This window comes from Pseudonaja textilis, chromosome 12 (genome assembly GCF_049901715.1).
Source record: "Pseudonaja textilis isolate UNSWEBS1 chromosome 12, rPseTex1.2, whole genome shotgun sequence".
Lineage (NCBI taxonomy): Eukaryota > Metazoa > Chordata > Lepidosauria > Squamata > Elapidae > Pseudonaja > Pseudonaja textilis.
This window is the reverse complement of record NC_142001.1, coordinates 7,978,951-8,003,527: the sequence shown is the minus strand read 5'-3', so window position 1 is coordinate 8,003,527 and position 24,577 is coordinate 7,978,951. Positions and strand designations below refer to the sequence as shown.

Below are 24,577 nucleotides of genomic sequence, written 5' to 3'. Positions count from 1 at the left end.
AGATGACAAGATAATACCTCCGATTATAACCCATTAAACATGAAGTGGAAAAGGTGAATTTTCTTTCTGGCATGTCTACTGTTTTTCTTAAGATGATACTGGTAAAATGCATAGACCTCAAACTTATCACAGTAATGTGCAATGCAGTGGTGGGATTCAATTTTTTTTTACTACCGGTTCTGTGGGCGTGGCTTGGTGGGTGTGGTGGGACTTGGTGGGTGTGGCTAGGTGGGCATGGCAGGGGAAGGATACTGTAAAATCCCCATTCCTTCCCCACCCCACTAACCTGCTTTCCAGCTCCGTTCTCCTGTGCAGGGCAACCAAAGAAGATCCAGCCAATCAGCTGGGACTCAGGAGGTGGAGAATAGATGAGGGCGGGGCCAGTCAGAGGTGGGATTTGCCGGTTCTCTGAACTATTCAACATTTCCACTACCAGTTCTCCAGAACTGGTCAGAACCTGCTGAATACCACCTCTGGTGGAATGATATTCTGGGTCCAAAATAAAGGAATTCATTGCATTCCTGCCCCCTTGATACCCAGGTAATCCTTGACTTACAACAGTTTATTTAAGAGACTGTTCAAAATTACAACAACACTGAACAAAGTGACGGATGACCATTGATCACACTTACGATCGGTGCAATGTCCCCATGGTCATATGATCAAAATTCAGATACTTGACAACCAACTCGTATTTATGACGGTTGCAGGGTCCCGGGGTCCTGTGATCCCCTTTTGCAACCATCTTACAAGAAAAGTCAAACGGGGAAACCAGAGTCACTTAACAACCATGTTACTAACTGAATAACTGCAGTGATTCACTTAACAACTGTGGCAAGAAAAGTTGTAAAATGGGGTGAATTCATTTAACAAATGTTTCACTTCACAACAGAAATCTTGGGCTCAATTGTGGTCATAAGTAGAGGACTACCTGTATAACTAAAATAAACTTGTTCTTTGACAAAGCTGAAAAACATTTGGACTGTCTAGTCAGTGCATACAAATGTATCTTGTAAGAAAATGCTCGAATTTATACTCAACCATTTTGTGCCAAGTTCTTATCAGCCAAGTCAACTTCCTACATAGTTTATTTTCTGACAGTGAGAGCAATCAACCCATGGAATAGAATAGCTGCCTCCAGAAGTTGTAGAAGCTTCATTACTAGAAGTTTTCAAGAAGAGACTGGACTGCCATCTGTCAGAAATGGTGTAGGGTCTCCTGCTTGGGTGGGGGGTTGGATTAGATGACCTACAAGGTCCCTTTCAACTCTGTTAATCTGTTATTCTCATTCCACTTCCCGCCTGCCCCCAATAGACAGAAAATGGTCCATGACTGATGGGTTGACTCCCTGTACTCTGTGCAACCTTGGCAACTTTAAAATTTCAACTCCCAGAATTCCCCACTTAGAAGTTTATCCTTCTAATAAACAGTTGTGGTACCTGACATATGAAATATATAGACATAATTACCTGTAATTAGCACATTTTTAAATGGATGGGAGAAACATGACTTTATCTACCAGAAGTTTGGGAAACAAAGATTAATCCAAGTTATTTCAGTTTACAGCATACTTCATATTGTGACCTTCTAACAAACTATTCTACCACGTTGCTCCATTACAAACATACTTTTGCAAGGTATGTACATTTTCCCTTTATTGTTTAAAGAATAAAATATTAAAGTCACTATGTATAATAAAAGATGCAAACAGCATGAATTTTTTAAAACTATTTTCCTAAGCACCATAATTATGGTTTACAGTGTGGCTCAACCAGTGGGTGATTTAAATCATTTAAATTCACTTTTTTGGGTTGGGTATAATTAAAGGGAAAGAAAGATACATTTAAAGTCAACTTTAAAGGGCAATTGTTTGTACTATAGCATTTCAGATATCAGAAGTTAGGATTAAAAGTAAGGATCTGTGGATTTTTTATATACTTCCTATTATAGTAAAGCACTTTTTCTGTTTCATCCCCTCTCTCTTCAGATTAAAACAACAATTGTAACCATTTACATTTGTGATATTCTAAAACCTATGGAGGCTTTGATGACAACTCAATTCAACTCACCCTTTTTCATTCATTGTTGTGTTAATCTCTTTGATCCGAGTTTCTCAAATGTAAATTCCTCAATGTAAGCTTTGTTGAAACAAATACATCTGTTTGTATGCAACTTGCAATAATAGCATACAGTTTTTTCATACCACTTCTGCAGATTTTTGATCAGAGAAAGTTGAAGGTGATAATTGATAATTGATAATTGAATAGAATAGGAATAGAAGAGAAGAGAAGAGAATTCTTTATTGGTCAAGTGGGATTGGACATACCAGGAATTTGTCTTGGTGCAAATGCTCTCAGTGTACATAAAAAAGAAAGGATACATTTGTCAAGAGTCAAGAATCATCAGGTACAACAGTTAATGATAGTCACAGGGTACAGTAAGCAATCAAATCATACTAGGAAACAGTCCATATAAATCATAAGGATACCAGCGACAAAGTTACAGTCATACAGTCACAAGTGGGAGGGGATGGGTGATAAGGAGTGATGAGAAGGTTAATAGTAATAGCAGTGCAGATTTTGTAAATAGTTGGACAGTGTTGAGGGAATTATTTGTTTAGCAGAGTGATGGCTTTCGGGAAAAAACTGTCCTTGTGTCTAGTTGTTCTGGTGTGCAGTGCCCTATAGCATTGTTTTGAGGGAAGGAGTTGAAACAGTTTATGTCCGGGATGTGAGGGGTCTATAAATATTTTCACAGCCCTCTTTTTGACTCCTGCAGGATATGGGTCCTCAATGGAAGGCAGGTGGGTAGCAATTGTTTTTTCTGCAGTCCGAATTACTCTCTGAAGTCTGTGTTTGTCTTGTTGGATTGCAGAACTAAACCAGACAGTTATAGAGGTGCAGATGACAGACTCAATCATTCCTCTGTAGAACTGGATCAGCAGCTCCTTGGGCAGTTTGAGCTTAATGAGTTGACGCAGAAAGAACATTCTTTGTTGTGCTTTTTTGATGATGTTTTTGATGTTAGATGACCTAACATCAAACTGTGTTGTGAACCTCAACACAGGCTGAACCCCATATTTAGTCCTGGCACGATTTTTCTACAATTCTAAGAGAAAGGGTTATAATATATCTTCATAGTAACTTTGTGGATGGGACATCATAAGAAATGCAATGCTAATGACACTAAAACCATAATTCTCTTCAACATGTCACTGATAAAGGTAGGAGCAGTACATGTAAGAAAGAGAAACAGTTCTTTCCACCAAACCATTGCACCCCAAATATTTCAACTTTTCTGAACAGACATTAGTCCTGAAACAAAGTATTAATGGTTGAAAATTAATTTCACCAGATAAAAGTGGGAAAAGGATCATCAGCCATAAGTGGTTCATTTCTTGACTTTTTGTGTTTAACGTTTCATACCAAATAGGTCAGAACTCATGATAGAGTTTCTGAAGAGTCTGAAATTGGAGAATGGGCAGAGCAGAATAACTATTTAACATAGAAATACTTATAGAAGTTAGGTTGGGAAGCATTTTGCTACAATTACCTCAAAAATGAGCATACACTCTTCTAGCTGTAATTTGAAGTGCAGAAAAGAGCAACTGAGATTATTAGGGGGCTGGAGGCTAAACCATAGGAAGAATGGTTGCAGAAATTGGATACGTCTAGACTCTAGACTAGTGAAATGAAGGACCAGGGGGCACATGATAGCATTGTTTCAATATTTGAGGGGCTGCCCCAAAGAACCTACTTTCCAAACCACCTGAAGGCAAGACAAGAAACAATGGATGGAAACTCATCAAGGAGAGAAGCAATCTAGAACTGAAGATAATTTTGTTGACTGTAAGAACAACCAGTGGGATGGCTTGCCTTCAGAAGTTGTGGGTGCTGCATCACTGGAAGTTTTTAAGAAGAGATTGGACAGCCATTGACCCAGAATGGTACAGGGTCTTCCTGTTTGAGCAGGGGGTTGGACTAGAAGACCCTTCCAACTCTGTCCCTTCCAATTCTGTTATTCTGATGCAATTGGTTGGGGAGAATATACAAGAATACCAATCTCCCCTACTAATGAAATGGTCCAGGTTGATCAAGGAGAAAATCTTCTTAGGCTTGCAAAATTATGAGCTGAAATAGATCCTCAACCAAGGGTGCATATTTAGAATTCTGTGGGGTTGACACTTGAGCAAGATGAAGATGTGTATGCAATGTTGCTCACCATTTCTCCATTCATTCTTCCAAGGTTTCCCCATTCCATATAAATTGCCACATACAATTTATTGGACTGTACAGAGAATCCTCTGGTTCTCACTCAGTCCAAATTCATATTCTAAGAGTCTTTTGCTCAAAACATAACCTTTGGAGGTTTTGAATAGTAGAGCAGCCAATGGTCTCATAGATGGCTAGGAATTCTTCCCTAGAAAGGTCATAAATATGTTTAAAAGACACCAAAATCTATTTTCAGCTAGAGAAATGAATGTAGCAACTAGCCAATGGCAATTCTAGTCCCCAAAGCACCCATAGGCAATGGGCTAGGTCTCCAAATTTTATTTCAAGGCTCAGGAAATCTTTATGGGATTATTGGTCTTGTTTAGTTACCTAAATAATGCAAGCTAATGGCAGGTATTAAGGCAAAATACACTATTAAGGAAAAGGAAAACTTCAAGAATGTTAACTGCATAAAACTGCAACTCTCACAGAATAGCATTATACCTCTTTTCTGTATTCCTGACCCTAACAATGGAATATCACACTTAACAGAATAAAACAGAGGTCTCCAAACTTGTCAACTTTAACACTTGTGGACTTCAACTCCCAGAATTCTCCAGCCAGCATATTCTGGGAGTTGAAGTCCACAAGTCTTCAAGTTGACAAGTTTGGGGACCCCTGCAATAAAATAATAAAAGAGCTGGAAGAGAACTTGTTGGTCTTTTAGTTCAACCCCCTCCTCATGCAAGAGACCCTATAGCATTGCAGATAAATGGCCATCCAATCTCTTCTTAAAAACCTCCAGTGATGGAGCACCCACAACTTCTATAGGCAAGCCATTCCACAGATTAATTGTTCTCATTGTCAAGAAATATCTCTTTAGTTCTAGATTGGTTCTAAGTTTCTAGGTTGGTTCTCTCCCTTTGATTAGTTTCCATCCATTGCTTCTTCGGGTGCTTTGGAGAATAGACTGACTCCCTCTTCGTGGCAGCTGTTCAAATATTGGAATACTGCTACCATGTCACCCTTCATCCTTCTTTACACTTCATTATATTTGCAGAACCCTTTGTCCTAAATGAAAGATTGTTTCTAGGTATTTTTCCCACACATCACTAAAAAGGGGGAGAGGCCTATTAAAATCAATGAGCCTTATTTCCAAATAAACATGTTCAGTGAACAATGGCAATTCATTGTTTATGTAATATTACTCTGTAACATCCAATAAGACATTTGCACTCACTGTTCATTGCCTGAAGGGGTTATCCAGGAGGGATGGATAAATTTAATGTAAACTATCTTTTATCAGATGATACAGAAACATTAAATGTTGCTAAATGTTCTCAAGCAATGAATTAAGATTTGATATAGATGACTGTATTAATGAAGACATAGATAAATACGAAGAAAGGCTTCTAAGTTCATTGCAACTGCTGGTTTGATGTATTTGAGGTCTGCTTTTATATTTATGCTTTTATGGGCAGTGGCCAAAATAAGCATTCTTCACCAGCCGGAGTTTCTAGATGCTCTTCAAGGGCAGCCCCTTGTAGACTCCACTGTAGTAATCCAATTGCAACATGGTTAAAGCATGAGCAGAATTCTCTGGTCTAGGAAAGGGCAGAACTAGCACACAAAATGAAGTTGTGAAAAGCTGTACAGAACTGTACCTGCTCCATGATTAGGGACTTTTTGAGTAGTGTAACAATAGCACATAAAATGAAGGCATATAATAATAATAAGAGAAACGAAGAATTAGGCATAGAGTAGAATAGAGTAGAGTAGAACAGAACAGAACACAACAGAGTTGGAAGGGATCTTGGAGGTCTTCTAGTCCAACCCTCTTTTCAGGCAGGAAACCCTATACCATTTCATACAAATAATTGTCTAATCTCTTCTTTAAAACTTCCTGTGTTGGAAGATTCAAAATTTCTGGAAGATAATGATGCAAGATCAAATTTGGATTGGTCACTGGGATCAGAGATTTACTCTTCCGAGCTTTCAAACTCATGCCAGCGCCCATCTAGAGAATTTTTCTCTACTGGAATACATGCTTTGGGCACATATGGTATAGCGCATAGACTCTGAAGCAGGAATGGCTGTTGCTACAGGATATGAGCTGAAAGTTCACCAAAGCAAGACTTTAGACAATAAAAATGATTTCCAAAGCAGATCTTCTTAGATGAAAACAACAAAATGAATATTGTCTACTCTAAGGTTATCAGCCAAATCACCATAGAATATTTTAAGTGAACTGTTGAAAACAAGGTGAAAAGAAGCACATGAAAACCAGAGAAGACAAAAATAGAAAAGAGAGCTTATTTGATCAAGCCAAAGGTTTCCTTAGTTCAGCATTCAGTTCTCCCAACAACAAAGCAGATGGAAGAGAGAAGCTACAAGCGAGATGTGAGGAAACTAGCAGATGCCATCTGTCCTTCCTTTCAGTCTTGTATAGAATTAACAGGGAGAAATGAAGCTTCAATTCAAAAGGGTTACAATCAATTTGATTTGATGCATCAAATTAAGTTGAGTGCCATTCAGTTATTGATTCAGATTTTGGCACCAGTGCATATTACTTCTGCTGGAATCAAATATCTGTATAAGTTTGGGGTTTATTTTATATTCCATCGTCCCCTTTATGATAAAGTGGTTAGCAGCCCTTATATGCTACCTATGTCTTACTAGCTGCATTGCTCTGATAGAAATAGAAATTGTCCATTATTCAAACATTTGAGTGAAGATTTCCAGGAAGGTCAGCAAAGTCTACTCAATCATTACTGCCTTTTCGTTCTGCTTTTCCTTTAGAAAGTCATATGGATAATCTCAAATGCACCAGACTATTTTGTCCGATCTTCTTTATTTAGATAAATACATAAAAACTTGACTCTACAAATCTTTTCTTCCCATCCAATAGGAAATCTGAAATGTAACTTGGCTGATTTGCACCACCCTAGTAAATCAAATGCTTTATTTTGCTTCTGCAATAAAAATAAGGTATCTTTGGTAAGTAAGCATCCTTTGGCAATGCATAAATCTCTATTTATAGCTGTTGGTGTGGGGAGGGAGGAGACTCAAAGGAACCGATCATTGTTTCAAGTTATTTGTGCTATGAATTCTTGCATAGTGAAACTGTCATTATGAAAAGAAGGTGCTGAACTGAACAATGACCCATTTTTACATCCTTGTGATTTGAATAGCTTAGTTTTTGAATATCTTAGTTTGTTTTTGTTCTGCGTTGCTTCATTATTTTCTCTGCCTTCACATGAATTTCTCCTTTGTATGAAAAAGTATGAAATGTTTGTACCTTCATTTCTACTCAAATATAGATTTTGTCAACATATACAATTTTGTTTATTTAATATAATTCTCTTGGATTTATTTTCATAGATAAATAGGTGATAGATAGATAGATAGATAGATAGATAGATAGATAGATAGATAGAGATAAGATAAAGATAGATTAGATAAAGATAGATAAGATAGATAGATAAAGATAGATAAGATAAATAAAGATAAGATAGATAAGATACATAGATAAAGATAGATAGATAGATAGATAGATAGATAGATAGATAGATAGTCATTGTCTAGTGTTGAAGGCTAGAAACAGGGAGATGGTGAGTTCTAGTCCTCCCTTTAGCCATGAAAACCAGCTGAGGGATTTTGGACCAATCACTCTATATCAGTCCAACCCACCTCATAGGTTTGTTTTTGTGGGGAAAATAGGAGAGGGAAGGAGTATTAGGTATGTTGGTTGCTTTGAGTTATTTATAAAGATAATAATGGTGGGCTATAAATAAATGAATAAATAAATACTCTTAACGTGTATTATTTTTGCTATACTGTTTTCCAAGCAGAGAATTTTATCCTGCTGTTCACAGAAGCCATTCAACTGCACAATTGACTTGGGTTCAAGAGGTGAGGAAGATCTTTCAGAAAGAAGAACCTTGCCAATGACTCCAGTGTCTCACCAGAGTTAAGAGAAAGGCAAACCACAGACAGGTCAAAGAGATAAAGAGAACAAATGGTCCAGTGATGTATTCCAGTCACTTGTATAAACTCAGTTCAACATTAATATGCCACAGCACTGTTAATATGCCATTTCCCTTTCACATTTGAGTTTTACTTCCCCAGCCTGGAGCGAACAAAAACTGCATCTGATTTGCTGTGTTGGTTTCAAGGTGATTTAAATTCCTCCACTGGCAGATCATAGAGACGCCGGAGAAGAACACAGACAGGGAAGATTAGCATTTGATTTTCTTTCCTCCCATAAGGTTTTGGAAAAGTAAAGGTCGCAGTTTTCAGACTGAATTTATGTCAAAGGGAAAGTTAAAGATTAGCATAGAGATAGACAGACAAAGGCAGACGTACATCAGAGAGTGCAGGGCTCCCTTCCACACCAAACATCTCTCTATTGAACTGATGAATTTTTATGGGTCAGGAAAAAAAAAGGGCATACAAAGGCATACTATATTACCATGTCAGAAAACTACTGGGTGTTATCTACTCTTCTCAACTTCGGTCTCATCTGCATGTTGCAATAGAACCCGGAGGAAAACTGGCTTAGCAGAATTAAGCTGTTTCTCCTCTCTTCCCTTCTTCCTGTGCTCATCCTTCCAGGCAAGTTAAACTAGGATTCACAGGTTGCTGCTACTGTAATAAGCCACAATTTTAAGAAAGTGTATTAGATGGATTCCACACTGTGCGGAGTGGGGAGAATTAACCTGCAGCTTGGAAATCTTTAAACTGAGGTTCTGGGTCTTCCCACAGAGTTATAAGAAACTTAGGAGATGACTACATTAAAAATAAAAACACCTGATCAGTCTCATCCTGGCAAAGTTTTCAAATTTTAATTAATATTTATGATAAAATTTTAATCATTCTCGTGCCCATTTTAAATTATAGTCAGCTTTTATGGTTTTAATCTTTTATTTGTACACTGGTCGGGCAGTTTCTAAATGTGAGAGATAGATGTGTGAGAGAGAGAGAGTGAGAAAGAGAGAGGGAAGGAGAGGGAACATAGAATAATAGTCTTGGAAGGAATCTCAGAGGTCTTCTAGCCGAACCCTCTGCTTGGGCAGTAGACCCAATTTCATGTCAGACCACTGTTTGTCCAGTCTCTTTTTGAAAGCCACAATATATTCAGCAGTGGGATTCTACCGGTTCTGTCCATCTCTACAGAACCGGTAGCTCTGAAGAGCAGCAGACAAAGAACCGGTTCTGTGTCTGCTGCTGTTTTGGTCCACCTGCCTGCCTGGGCTCTTATTTGTCCTTTTATTTCCTGCTTTTTCAACTGCAGCTGCTTTGCGCAGCACAGCTGCGGTCGAAAAAGCAGGAAAAAGGGGCAGCTCAGCAGGTCGTAAATTGCACACATGTGACAGAACCGGTTGTTATACCAGTCAGATCCCATCCCTGAATATATTCCATGGGTTAATTAAGAGAGAGAGAGAAGGAATGCCATAATAACTTATTTTTAGTTTTCCTTTCTCTTTTTTTTTCCAGATAAAGCAGCCATAAGGGTTGGTTGGACAAAGTGGGAGCAAGTTTGCTTTATGACCAAAGAAGCCAGATTCCTTAATTAACCAGAGTTGATACCAGGGGAAAGGGATTATATTGTACAACTTTGGAAACTGAACTGTAACTATATTCCAGCCTCTCATTTATGAGTAGTTATATTATGACCTGTTTGAGTCTCTTTCTCACCATCTCTGGGACAGGTGGACTGATGCTTTGCTTAAGAAATGAGACTGAACTCTGGTCCTTGTTTACCATACTTGAGGGGAAAAAAACCCTCTTTTTTTCTTATGCAGACCCTATATGATGTGGTAGAATTAACAGCTGAAAAGAAGGAGTCAGTTTCTGGATTATTTTGTAAGATGGAGAATTGAGTGCATTTATAAAATTATAAGTTTTTTACAGCTTCTTCTTGCTGCCTTCTGGTTTATTTATTCACTATTATTGGAGAGAATTATACAGATACAGATTAACAGAGTTGGAAAGGACCTTGTAGGTCATCTAGTCCAACCCTCCACTCAACACCATTTCTGACAGATGGCAGTCCAGTCTCTTCTTGAAAGCCTCCAGCGATGAAGCTCTCACAACTTCTGAAGGCAACTTCTGTTCAGTTGGTTGATTGCTCTCACTGTCAGAAAATTTCTCCTTATTTCCAGGTTGAACCACTGATAATGACTTGACGTACTCTACACATTTTCATCCTGCTCATTAACAATAAGCCAGGATTGACTGGAATTCTGGTTTATTGCTATGGAGGAAGCAGAGCAATGAACAGCAGAGGTTACAAGCCCTGCCTGGAGAGACCATGTAGTGATTTTGGGACTTTCAACATGCAGAACGTGTACCTTCCTCTGAGCTATGGCCCTTCCTTTTCAATAACAGATTCTTAGCTTCCAAAAATCACACAAAGTGATTTAGACTGCAGGAAGGTAATGATGCATATGCTGTGTTACCGAAATATATGGCAATACATTCTGCTAACATTCTTGCTGTACATGTTTGCAAAAATATACCAGCAAAGCAAATCAACGGAGCCTGTTCTCTATTTTATAGGAAACATTTTTAGAGATAGATTTTTTGATCTGGAACACATTCAGCCTGTCTTTATTTTTAAAATCAGAACACAGAAGAACAGAGTTTGCATTTAATCTTTAGAAACTGGCCTAGACTCACACTTCTATTTTCTAGTAATTAAAATACATTCTTTTTCATGAGCACACTTTCTTTTTTTAAGGGTTTTCCTGACATCAATTTTGGGTGTTTCTAACTTCAAAAGGCAGGGGATTTTTTGTAAATTTTATACAGAGAAAAATATTTGGAGGCTGTTAGAAGTGTGCCAGCAGGGGAGAAGAAAAAGGAGGAACTATGGAGTAGTAATAGTAGTAGTAGTAGTAGTAGTAGTAGTAGAGGAAGAGGAAGAGGAAGAGGAAGAAGAAGAAGGAGGAGGAGGAGGAGGAGGAGGAGGAGGAGGAGGAGGAGGAGGAGGAGGATCAAAATCAAGAAAAGACCATAGCACCATTGAAATTACTGCCAGGCCAGGGAAATTGATGAGAAAATTTCCCAATTTTCCAAGAGAAAATTTGGCCTATTTTGAAAGTCTAGGGATAGCATGAGAATATGAAATTCCTGTTTTTGACATCAAAACTACTGTCATTTTCCTATTGCTTTTGTTTTTTTTAGATGACCAGTGAAGGTGACTTTAGAGAACATTCCCCAAGGAAAACTTCATAGCACAGAGAAGGCATACCATGGTATCGGAGATAGAAGTTAAAATATTAATTCAAGAGGTGAATTTATAAAAGGACATCACATTTGGCATGCATCTAATATTAAACACTCATCAAAATTCTCTTCATAAATTATGATAGCTGGTATCATTAACCTGCCTCTGAAAATACTGACGTGTGATAGAAAAGACAGGTTAAAGATCCTGACATCCAATTCACATGAACACTCTTTGTTATAATCTGCCAATTCTTATGAAAGGTAAGACAGTTTGTATAGACTGCCCTCAACTGATGATAGGCCCAAAGTCATTTCATAGGGAGACAGGTGGCATATAAATTTGAAGGAAGGAAGGAAGGAAGGAAAGAAGGAAGGAAGGAAGGAAGGAAGGAAGGAAGGAAGGAAGATGTAGAATTTGGGGTAGGTATACCTGGATCTTCTAAAACAGAACATCTCTTGCTGGTGAAGCTCTTCCCCATTCCTGATTCTATATTCAAGAGTTACATGCTCTCTGAAAAATGGGTTAATCCCACCCATGTTTCATAAGCCACGTTCAAAATGACCTTAAATGGGAAGGCAGCTGGTCTCTGAGTGCAGACATAAACTGCCTTAGGAGCTAAATCTGGAATCCACAGTACGGCTCCCAGGGGTAGCAATAGGTCCAGACAAGTTCTCTTCAGTGCCCACTAAAGCCTCCTGTTTTTATTGTGTATTTTTTTAAAATAATAATTTCCAAATTTAAAACCTAAGATGTTTGGCATGCTGCGAAAGAATGGCCTCCAGTATCGTATTTATTTGCAAGAATATTTCTGGGCTCCAAATGCACCCCACAGGCCTTCTTGGAAAATAAAAATAATGGGAAGCTGAAGTCTGGTGCTTTACTTGGAAGTATGCCCACCTACCATAAAAAATGTTATCAGGAGGCTCCTATTCCTGCAAGGGGTATATGAATTCTGGTGATTTGAAGCTTTGTTGCTGGTCATATTTCTTGCATGCAAGAGGCAACGCCTAGCCAACCATGACAAAAATAGCACTGACTTTGGGTAAGGAAAAGGAACGAACAGGCCATAAAGAAGGAATATTCAAACAATTGCCAAGAAAAGTTGAGTTTCCACTTGAAGGAAGATTCTTTGAACAAATGCTTGCAGAGATATTTACAACAGAGATTTATGACTTTAGGAAATGAATGCAATTGTTGGGAAGGATCCCAGTTAATATTCTAAGAAAAAGTTGTTTTGCAATTAAGAAACAATAGAGGATATTTGATCCTGGATAATGTTTGTGGTAAATCTGAAGCTGTTGTGGAATTTCTGCAAGTTAAATACAATACTAGATTGTTAGCAAAGGCTTTGAAGTATTAACTTTGTGGCTGAGCTTACCTCTTAACTATTTCTGTATATATAGAAGATAGATGTTAGGTTAAATTGGTTGGGTAAACAGAATTGTAGAAGTTCATAATATTATGGATGGGGAGGGACTGTTATTGCTTAAATATATTTATTCAGTATTCAACTAGGGAGACAATTTATATGTATGAGTCTTTTTTAAAAAAAGTTTTATTGGTTTTATTTGTATAATATATAAAAATTTCATTTCAATGGAACAGTGTTGTCTGGGTACAACTATCAGTATTAATGTTATTGTGATACATGTTATTGTAAACGCTCTGATTATGATTTCCTAAAACAATTGTATGAGCCTTTTTTTAACGCACATTTTTTCCATGTCTTCTTTAGTTTTGCTTTGTTCGTGTGCGTATATACAATCACACATGAATCTGGGCTTTAACAATGCCTGCTTAGTCCAATCCTAATACAGACTCTGATTCTGCTGTTTGTCTACCTATGAATCTAGTTGAAAATCAGTAAGAAACAGGACACAAACCTGTAACATTATTATTTTTAATAGGTGAGCATTTTGTGAAGATAATATGGCCATGCTGAGGAAAACACATCACAATCATAGTGGGCAATCAGAGAGGTGGACACAGCATCAAGTTTCTGTAAATTCAGGGGATATAAAAGAAATGTGTATGCACTGGACAAGAACCTGTGGATAATGGAGGGAAGACAGATTTCATTGCAAGAACATAGAAGGAGGAGAAAATAGCCATCATACTGGAAGTATGCCGTGAATACGGAATCAAATAACTTCCAAACCCTGTACTTCCTGAAGGTGAAATATCTATTAGATAGAAATAAGAGCACAATTATGTGCTGAATAAGGTAAAGCTGATTCAGTGCAATTCTTTATCATTTTATTTGAAAGAGTATGTGGGCCCTTGGAGCTAATAGGGGTCTGGAGAGATCAGAGCTTGGCGAAAATTATTAAAAAGTCTGCCTTCAAATCAAGCTCCATGAATATATGTTAAAAAATAGAACAGCTGATGACTGCTCCACAAAAATTGTGGGAGAATACTTTCTATTCCAGAAAATTCTGGGAGCTGTAGCCCATGCATGTGGAAATTGCTCAGATTGGGAAGCACTTAGGTAGCAAATTAGACAGGTAAGCCAACAACATGACACAGTGCTCCCCTTTGTACATAAAATGCTCAGTGCATTACAAATGCCTCTAGGACAGAGGTCTCCAAACTTGGCAACTTTAAGACTTGTGGACTTCAACTTCCAGAATTATAGTTGGCTGGTTGGAGAATTCTGGGAGTTGAAGTCCACAAGTCTTAAAGTTGCCACGTTTGGGGACTCTTGCTCTAGGAAGTGGTCAGGTAGGACTCAGATCCAAAGATCTGGTTATAATTGAAAGCAATTTCAGAATAACAGAGTTGGACGAGACCTTGGAAGCCTTCTCGTCTACACAGCATCGCCTACAGAGGTGAGTTATTTGCCAGATAAATCGGGACTCCTGGGCACTGCAGGAGGCACCCACAGCCACACCACCACAGAGATGCCACTGAACCAGCTGCTGTCTGCCAGATCTCAGGGATGTATTTTGGCCAGCACCTCGCCCTGAGAGGAGAAGCCCTCAGCTTGTCCTCCACCCCAGGACAAGGGCATCTACTCTGCCATCCTGCATGGGGACCTTGTAGGGGCAACTGCATTCTTGGTTCAGGGTGGCTAGGGGTGAGGTTCCCCCCAACCCCAGGTCTGGAGTGGCTTGGAAAGGGACTTGGGGGAAGGACGAAGGACGGGATGAAGAGACACTGTGGCATTGAGGAGGACATGGATTGAGAAGAAGATGGTAGAGGGAGTTGATTAATTAGTGGGATGGCTTGGCTCCAGAGGTTGTGGGTATTCTCATTGGAGGTTTTCAAGAAGAGATCGGACAGCCATTTGCCTGAAATGGTATAATGTCTCCTGTTAAAGCAGTGGGTTGGACTAGAAGACCTCCAAGGTCCCTTCCAACTCTGGTTTTATATTAATCAGTGGTCCAATCCTCTGTCCATGGCAGGAGATCTTATACCACTCCGGACAAATGGCCATCCTCTTTTTTTGGGAAAACCTCCAAGGATGGTGCCTCTACACCTTCTGCGCACAAGCCTTTTCACTGGTTGATTGTTCTTACTGTCAGGAAATTTCTCCTTAGTGTTTTGGTTGGTTCTCACCTTGATTAGTTTCTTGTCCTGCCCTCAGGTTTTTTGGAAACTAGATAGAGCCCCCTCCCTCTTCTCTGTAACAGCCCCTCAAACATTGGCAGTGGTGGGATTCAATTTTTTTTTTACTACCGGTTCCGTGGGCATGGCTTGGTGGGCGTGGCAGGGGAAGGATACTGCGAAATCTCTATTCCTCCCCACCCCACTAACCTGCTTTCCAGCTCTGTTCTCCTGTGCAGGGCAACCAAAGAAGACCCAGCCAATCAGCTGAGAGGCAAAGAATAGATGGGGTTGGCGGGGCCAGTCAGGGGTGGGATTTGCCAGTTCTCTGAATTACTCAAAATTTCCACTACCGGTTCTCCAGAACTGGTCAGAACCTGCTGAATACCCACCTCTGATTGGAAGACTGCTGTCATGACACCCCCCAGCCCTTCTCTTCATGAGAGCAGACATATTCAGATCAGATATAAAGAACTGCAAAGCTAAGTAGAACTCCTGATTTATGAAATATTTGAAAGGTTGACAGTAAACTGAAGGTACCTTGATTGCAGTGGAGAGACGGGGGCAATCACCTTTTAGAGAAAAGGGACCATTTGAGGTATAGCTATGTGGAACCCCCCCAAAGTGTTGGACAGATATTCCTTCAGTACTAAGACAATTGTGGTTTTTTGATGCCTTTAAAGTGGGGGACCTTCAACTTGGTTGGGCCTGACTACACAAGTGTAGGTAACTCAAATATCATTGTTTGCTTGCAGCTCCAATTTGTCAGCTTCTTCTCAACAGGTGAAAATTGTATTATTCAGATTCAGTCTTTGCCATTTCCATGAAAAATGGGAATTGGCTAACAAAAATGATGAAAGCACTTGCCAAAAAGCAGATCCCACTCTGAACTAGATAAACAATCTGAACTAACATAAGGCAGCATCCATATGAAAGCTCCCACACTGTTTGCGTTGTTTTTTTAAAAATATTGCATTATAAATGTCATAACTTTTACATTTCTAATGTATGAGTAGAAAGAAAAACATAAGGAAATCCAGAATCATTAGGACAAATTATGTGCCCTCGGAACTGTGATTTGTTAATTATTATTTTTGCATGAATGTACCATGTAGGTGTTATGACAGCAGCCTTCTAAGATAGTCCAGTACTTCTGGGTTTGCTTCTCGCTACACTACCTTAAAAGTTCTGGTTTTATTGCAAGGTTAAATTAACAGAATCTTGCAAATCTTAAATTACATCTCTCTCCCCCACACACACTTTAGTGCCGTTGTAACTTTGGATGGTTACTACGCGAACGGCTGTAAATCAAGGAATACCTGTATCTTGTCTCTCATTGTATAATACTTTCCCCGATAGACCTAGCTTCCCATCTTTCATTCATTGCCAACACCAGCTGGTTCTTTTGCCCACTGGACCACCAGAGTACTTCAGAGTGACAAAAGTAGTACTTTCTTCTGCTGTCTTCAACAAGAAGACAAATCAAAACTGAGAGACATTCAAGAGAAATTAATCAACACCTGATTTTGCAGGTTTTACATTATTTTTTTTCATAAAGTAGAATATAGAATCAATGCACCAAATTTTTCTCACCTATCTTAACAAATGTAATATCATGCTCTGGAGGTGAGATCCACACCCACCCTTTTGGAAAGAGCCCCAAGATCTGCCAACTGGCCTGCATCTCAATGGGTCCTCCAGTGTGTGTGTGGGGGTGTCATTGTGGAGGTGGTTAATGGGTCCCAACGCTTCCTCGCAGGCACCTTGATCCCTTTCCTTCCATCTTTGTTAATTTGAAAGCAATATTAGTGTTGATATTTATTGTTTCAATGTTTTATTTTGTAGTTTTGATTGATGGTAAGCTCCCTAGAGTTGCCTCTTTGTTAGATGGGTGGTATATATATGAGAGAGAGACAGAGACAGAGATAGAGAGAAAGAGAGGCAAAAAGAGAGAGAGAGAGAGATAAATAGATAAATAGATGATAGATAGGTAGGCAGCTAGATGGAGAGACAGAGAGAGGGAGACAGAAAGAGAGAGAAAGAGAGAGAGAGAGACATACACACAGAGAGAGATAAATAGATGATAGATAGGTAGGCAGCTAGATGGAGAGACAGAGAGAGAAAACACACAGAGAGAGAAAAAACAGAAAAAAACACAGAGAGGGAGAAAACAGAGGGGGGGGGAGAGAGAGAGAGAGAGAGAGAGAGAGAGATGGCAGACACGCAGGAAGACAAGCAGGCAGACTGACAGACAGACAGACAGACAGTATTCCCTACACCTGTTTTGGCAAACCAGAGGTGGCACACAGAGCCCCCTCTGCAGGCATTCAAGCCGTTGCCCTAGCTCAGCTCTGCCTCACATGCATTGCGCCTCCTGCTGGCCAGCTGGATTATGGGGTCTCTGCCATGCATACATGGGGGGTGGGGCGCATGCAGTGGATGCATGTGCATGCATGGGGATGCACACGCATTGCATTATGGGGGTTTGCAAGCGCACGTGCTTTGGGTACTCGGTGCCGAAAAGGTTATTCATCACTGCCCTAACCCCTTTAGAGTTAACTCAGTTCCTTGAACAGAGAAAAATTGGACATGGGTTCCTTGAAAAGGAGACCAATAAGGATGTTATGGCAATATAACCATTCAAATTTTCAGTGTGGTATCATTATTATAAAAAACACAGAAGCTTTTCCCATTACCTAGTTAATGTTACCAATGCCCTACTGAAAAGAGGTAACAGATAACAGATAATCAGAGTTGGAAGGGACCTTGTTGGTCGTCTAGTCCAACCCCCTGCCCAAGTGGGAGACCATACATCATTTATGACAGATGGCAGTCCAATCTCTTCTTGAAAGTCTCAAGTGACGGCGCTTCCACAACTTCCGAAGGCAACTTCTGTTCCGTGGGTTGATTGTTCTCACTGTCAGAAAGTTTCTCCTTATTTCCAGGTTAAATCTCTCCTTCTTCAGTTTCCATCCATTATTCCTTGTCTGGCCTTCAGGTGCTTTGGGACATAGATTGACCCCTTCCTCCTCTCTGTGGCAGCCCCTCAAATATTGGAAGACTGCTATCCTGTCTCCCCTGCTCCTTCTCTTCACTCGACTATCCATGCCCAGTTCCTGTAACCGTCCTTCATGGCTAGTCTTATATTATATAGTGTTATATCCTTAAACTGCAGACCACCTTATACGTTTTTGGCATATCTTGAAGGGAGATTTTGTAAACACAAGTTGAGCAGCGTCTCAGTCCCTGTAGCCTCTGATTACCTAGTGGGCCTCATTTATGATGAGATCGAGGTCAAATTACTTGATGAACTTTAATAACTCAGTTATCTTCTTGCAGATGTCTTTCCAACTGTTAGCAGCCAGATGGCTACCTCTGCTCCATTCTTATTAAAACGAGGCCATTTGAAGTTCTTAATTTCTTGCCCTGGTTTTCTCTTGATCTGATTTACTTATACCTAATATTCATTTTACCATCTATTTAAAGTTACATTTTGGTATTTTATGCCATGTTACATGGAGATCACCAGAATTTCTGCAACTCCTGCTAACTTTTGCTGGTACCTCTACTAACTAAGGCCACTGGAATTTTAAGTACACTGGGAAATCACCCAGAGGTTGGAGGCTAACTTAAAACCCAGTTCAGCAATAACATTGACAGAAGATAATATTTGTAGCTCAAGTTTGAACTGCGGGGTCTTTAGTGCTCTCTGAGTTTGGTGCTTTTCTTGCAGACATTTCATTACCAAACTAAGTAACATTATCAGTGCTAATAATGTTACCTAGTTTGGTAATGAAATGTCTGCCAAAAAAAACCAAAAACCCCAAGCTCAGAGAGCACCAAGGAGCCCACAAATATATATATATATATATATATATCAAATAAAATCTCCTCTTTCAGAGGTAGCCCTCCTTTCATTATTGGTTGTTAAAGAGATGACTTCTTGTGACCTTTCTAAAAACAAGCAAGCTAGTCATATCGGGAGAGAAAGTCCTAGTTTGTGTCTTTTAATTATGCAAAGTGACTGCACCAAAGTTAGTACTGTATTTTTCACTAAATATTCTCAGCTTGATTTCAGAGCCAGTATCTAGATTTATAAGGAACTCCCCACCGAAACTACAGGAAATACAGTTATTATTTCTGCATGCATAATAGTTATTTATGAGATTAATGATGTGTGTGCACAATCCAGCCATACACAGTATCCCCCTGCCTCAAATAACACAGTATCAAGCTTCATTGTGGCTTCAAGGAAATTACATCGCCTAAGAGACAACATCAGAAATGTTGATTTGGAAGTTGAGCATTATTGGGCTGCTCTGCAGCTCAATAGTAAGAAAAATCACTGGAGAATATAGCATACAATAAGCACACTAAAAAGGGCACCTGTTGACGCTTTTATTTATTTACTCAGTAAATCCCACGTTATCTCCATCATTTTTCAAGAGGCCTTATCATTAATATAATTCTGTAAGTTTCTTCTCTGTGCTTAGCTGAATTAAGTACTTTATTTTACCAAGTAGAAACCTACGTTTTTTTTTTAAAAAAAGAAAACATTTCATGCCTCTGTGAAGTCAGACAAAAATAATTTTGAAAAACCAATTAAATTATCTGAGACTAATTATCTAAGACAATTATCTTAAGCTCAAGTCTATGAAACAAAGAGAGAGGAACGTTTTCTCACCACAATCGTTAGGCAAAGCTCGGGGAAAAAAATCAAATTGTCTTTTGCTCAGCTCATGATGGCATTTTCTGACCCCTGGTAAAATGTTAAAAAATCTCCAACTATTTGTGTTAGACAAAGGACTGCAGCTCTACAGATGTTAAAGATAAAACAGTTTTTGTAAGCCATCAGAAAGAAAATTCACAGTACTTTTATGAACTTTTTTCATAAAAGAGGAACAAATGAACTTATGATCTGTGGTTTTGAAAATTAGATTGTCTAGGTAACAGAAAGAAGATGATTATGGAACTTTAGAGAAAATGATAAATCTACAATCTTTTTTTCTTTTCAATTTTTCTTCTAGCCTTTTTTTTTTTTTGCACTTTAGCTTTTTCTTTTGTTTCTTCCTTTTTCCTTTTGTCTTCTGACTCTGTTTTAATTGTGTTAATTTTTACTCTTCCATTTGAACCAAACCAAAATAATGTCGGTGAGGTCCTTGGTGCTTTCTGAGCTTCGTTGTTTTCTTGCAGACATTTCATGACCAAACTAGGTAATGTCATCCGTACACTGCAAGAAAACAACCAAGCTCTTAGAGGACCAAGGACCATTCAATCCTGAGCTACAAATATTATCTTCTATCAAAACAGGGTCTCTGCTACAGATTGGGGGAAAAGGACTGAAAACAGAGCTTGTCTTAAAAGTGAAATTTTCAAAGCAAGCTGATTTGTTTATTGCTTTTCACAGAAATAGACTGATGGGACTTTGTATATCCTTGTGAATATCTCAGGTGTCCTCTTGAGAATTTTGCAAAGCTGCTTTTGGCTAATTAAGAAAGCTACTAGGATGTGTATGAGGCTGTATTTTAGGTTCAAATAAGCACATATGCATATTTTAGGATGAAATGTGCCAAAGTTTTTTTTTAAGAATAAAAGACTGGAGAGGAAAGAAGTATTTTATCGGCAAGGCATTAAAATAATGTATGCTTCCTTGCATAAATCATAGACAAATCACAAAATAGGCTGGAGCACCCAAGAAATGGGAAAAAGAGTGAAACTAACAACGACAAACATGGACCCGTTTTCCCGTTAATGCTAGTAAACAGCAATTCATCCAAATATTTTCTTCTATGATTTTGCATTAAATTAGCTTCCTTGCTTCCATGTTACCATTTGTGAAGTTCAGCATGTGCAACAGAAACAAATTATTGTATTGGATATTACTTATGTGGGAATGTAATTGTTATTATATTGTTATATATATTGTTATATTGATAAGAAGAGTACTAATTATTAATTGTAAGCACATGAAATACATACCTAATCGACACACGGTTGTAATGGGATGGATGCATTGTATATAAGAAAATGCAAAAAAAAATATTAAAAATAAAAGAAACAAATTATTTTGTTTCATTTTTAAAACAGTTTATATGGATACCCTTTTCACAGTTGTGATGGTAATCAGGAGGAAGGAAGAAAGAAACGAAATCCATCTGAGAAGCCCACACTTATGTATTAAATCTATCCCAATAGTATTCAATAATATCCCAATAAAAGCCGTGGTGGCACAGTGGCTAGAATGCAGTATTGCAGGCTAATTCTGCTGACTGCTGGCTGCTAACAGTTCGGCAGTTTGATTCTTACTGGCTCAGAGTTGACTCAGCCTTCCATCCTTCCAAGGTCAATAAAATGAGGACCCAGATTGTTGGGGGCCATATAAACTGCTTAGAGAGGGCTGTAAAGCACTATGAAGCGGTATATAATTCGAAGTACTATTGCTATTCAATTATCCATCAAAACATACCATTCCAAAGCATTTGAGTATATACTAGTTAAATTTCAAAAGCTCTCCTCGGACAATAATAGAGTTAAGGGATGGCAAAAGCTATTAAAGTTGTGTCTTATTTTTCTTTGAAAAGTTTTCACCTGTTCCCCAGATCCTTTCTTTATATCCCTATTTATGACATCTTCTCTCTAAGAATGGAAAAGTCGTTTGCAAAGGCAGCATTCATTTTTTTTACCAGCATTTTATTTGAGAAGTTAATATGGGGAGGAACAAAGTTTGCAGCGGGGATTCATTGGAAAAACATAGGTTGGTTGTAGCCTTCCAAATAACGGCTGGGCATTTCCTCACCAATAAAAAGAAAGTCATTGTGGCCATTTAAGAGGAGAAAACAGTAGCTGTGGAAAAAAACTATCTCTCTGCCTTCCACCCCATCTCATTTCCCAAATGATCCAATTTTCTCTCTCCCTCATAAATATTTTACTAGAATTTGACAATAAAAAGTATTTAAAGATGAAAAAAAGTAAGAAAAAAGAAAATAAGAAAAAGATGTCAAAATTGAACAAAACTATGGATTTCTTTTTCTGTCTTTTTTCTAACAGGTTATTTATTTGTTTTCATCCTCCCTTTATTAATTTACCAATAACTTCAAACAGTGAATATATCAGAGGTGGGATTCAATTTTTTTTACTACCAGTTCTATATGTGTGGCTTGGTATCTTTCCCCCCCTGCCAGGGAAAAGATACTGCAAAATCTCCAGTCAGAGGTGGGATTTGCCGGTTCTTTGAACTATTCAAAATTTCCACTACCAGTTCTCCAGAACTGGTCAGAACCTGCTGAATAACACCTCTGGAATATATCCAATATGTTCTGTTTCTTTTCTTTTGCCACCACTGCGCTTAGAATGTTCTGCACTCTCGTAGATTGAAGACTTCATTCCTTTGAGCATTCATCTTTTTTTTTTCCCCTCACGTATGTTGATTTCAAGTTTATAGCATCCCTTCTTCCTCCATAATACTGATTGCGTGCAAGCATGAGGGAAAGTGAGAGGAGCACAGACCTGGTTCCCACAGAACACTTAACTGGGTTAATGGAGTGTGTATATTAATGTGTTGTGAAAATAACAAGAATTAATCCAGTCAATTAACCTCCCGGATAATTTAACAGCCCAAAGTCAACCCAATTGTGTGCGAGCTTAACCTAACTCTACCAAGCTAGCAATGCTACAGGGAAAACCCAGTTAATTGACCTTTTCTGCCTACTTTGTTTTCAAAAAAGAACTGGAAAGGAAAAGGGATTGAGAAGGCAAACACCCCCCCCCCCATTTCTTCTTACTGCAAAGGTTTGGCAGTACAAAGAAACAACACAAAGGCTGATTTCTCTGCCCCTCACTTTTGCCTGCCTGACCAAAAATACGGGGCCAGGGGAGGATTTCAAGGCCTTCCGGGCACTGTTGGGATTCAAATTATTTTACTACTCGTTTTGTGGGCGCAGCTTGGTGGGCATGGTGTGTCTTGATGGGCATGGCTTGGTGGGCGTGGCAGGGGAAGGATGTTGTAAAATCTCCATTCCCTCCCCACTCCAGGGAAGGATAATGTAAAATCCCTACCTCACTAACCTGCTTTCCAGCTCCGTTCTCCTGTGCAGGGCAACAAAAGAAGACCCAGCCAATCAGCTGGGACTCGGGAGGTGGAGAATAGATGGGGGCGGGGCCAGAGGTGGTATTCAGTAGGTTCTGACTAATTCTGGTAGCAGAATTTTTTTTCCATTTTTTAAAATTTCAATCTGCATATGCACAATACATTAGCAGTGTGGCATCAATATATCATATATTTTAACACAGGCAAAATTAATAATACCAATCATATCTCTCAATGCATATATTTCACATTAATTCATAATCCTTCAATGCTTATTGTCAACCTTTCAAAACTCTCTCCAAATGCCTACCACCATATCAGTTAAACATACCTAGTAATTCCATTATTCAATTTTCTCCCTGCTTTTATTTTATTTTTTAAAATAAAAAAGAAAATCTCATTTGGCAAGCAGTGTGGTTCCAGGTTTCACATCTCAATACAAACATGACCATAGTTACCTGTTCATTATATTTGTTTAGTTTCATATTGCATCATCCTTATTATTGTTAAATATTAAGCTTATCCTACCCAATTCCAATTCATGTTATATTAATACATTCTCATATCTTATTTTACAATGTTATCTAAAATTCTCATCTCATTTCTGTTGTCATTTCTCATATTACTTTTTTCTGTCAGATTTGTCATTTTATCAATTCTTATCTGTACATATAATTGTCCCCACTGGTTAATAATTCGAGCTAACCACCTTTATTCTACCTTAATATCAATCTCTCTGTCTAGTATATAACACACACACATATATTTCTCTGATTCCGCATTATATTTTCTCAAACACCTTATGAATCATCTATACATTACAAAATACTATTTTTAATATATTCTTATACATCACAACATATTACCTTGCAGAATCTCCTTCCTTATCCTTTTTTTTTCAGCCATTATCTCTCACTCTTTGAACAATATACTTTCTTTTCATCCTTGTTTGTTTTCTATTCCTCTTTATTTTCTGGTCCTTTCTCTTAATTCCCCTTTTTTCCCATTCTTATTCCCGTCCATTTCTCATTCCAGTTATTAAATTTTTCTCTATCTCTCTTTTGATTTTTCTTTTGTCCTTCCTTTTTCTGTTTTCCCCTCTCCCTTTATCCATTTACAATGTTTTACAGTCCTCTCTAAGCAGTTTATAGAGTCAGCCTCTTGCCCCCAACAATCTGGGTCCTCATTTTACTGACCTCAGAAGGATGGAAGACTGAATTAACCTTGAGCCAGGATTGAACTGCTGGCAGTTGACAGAATTAGCCTGCAGTACTACATTGTTACCACTGGGCCATCATGGCTTAGATAGCAATAACAATGGCACTTAAGACTTATATACTGCTTCACAGTGCTTTACAGCCCTCTCTAAGTGGTTTACAGAGTCAGGATATTGCCCTCAACAATCTGGGTCCTCATTTCACTGGCCTTGGAAGGATGGAAGGCTGAGTTAACCTTGAGCCAGTCAGGATCGAACTCTTGGCAGTGGGCAGAATTATCCTA

The 24,577-nt window shown here is 38.6% G+C and overlaps 1 protein-coding gene across 5 annotated transcripts in view; it reads right to left on the bottom strand.

The window, feature by feature from the left end:
- TENM1 (teneurin transmembrane protein 1) overlaps positions 1–24,577 on the bottom strand; it is a 327,538-nt gene that overhangs the window by 219,283 nt on the left and 83,678 nt on the right. The gene's annotated exons all lie outside the window — the stretch shown is intronic.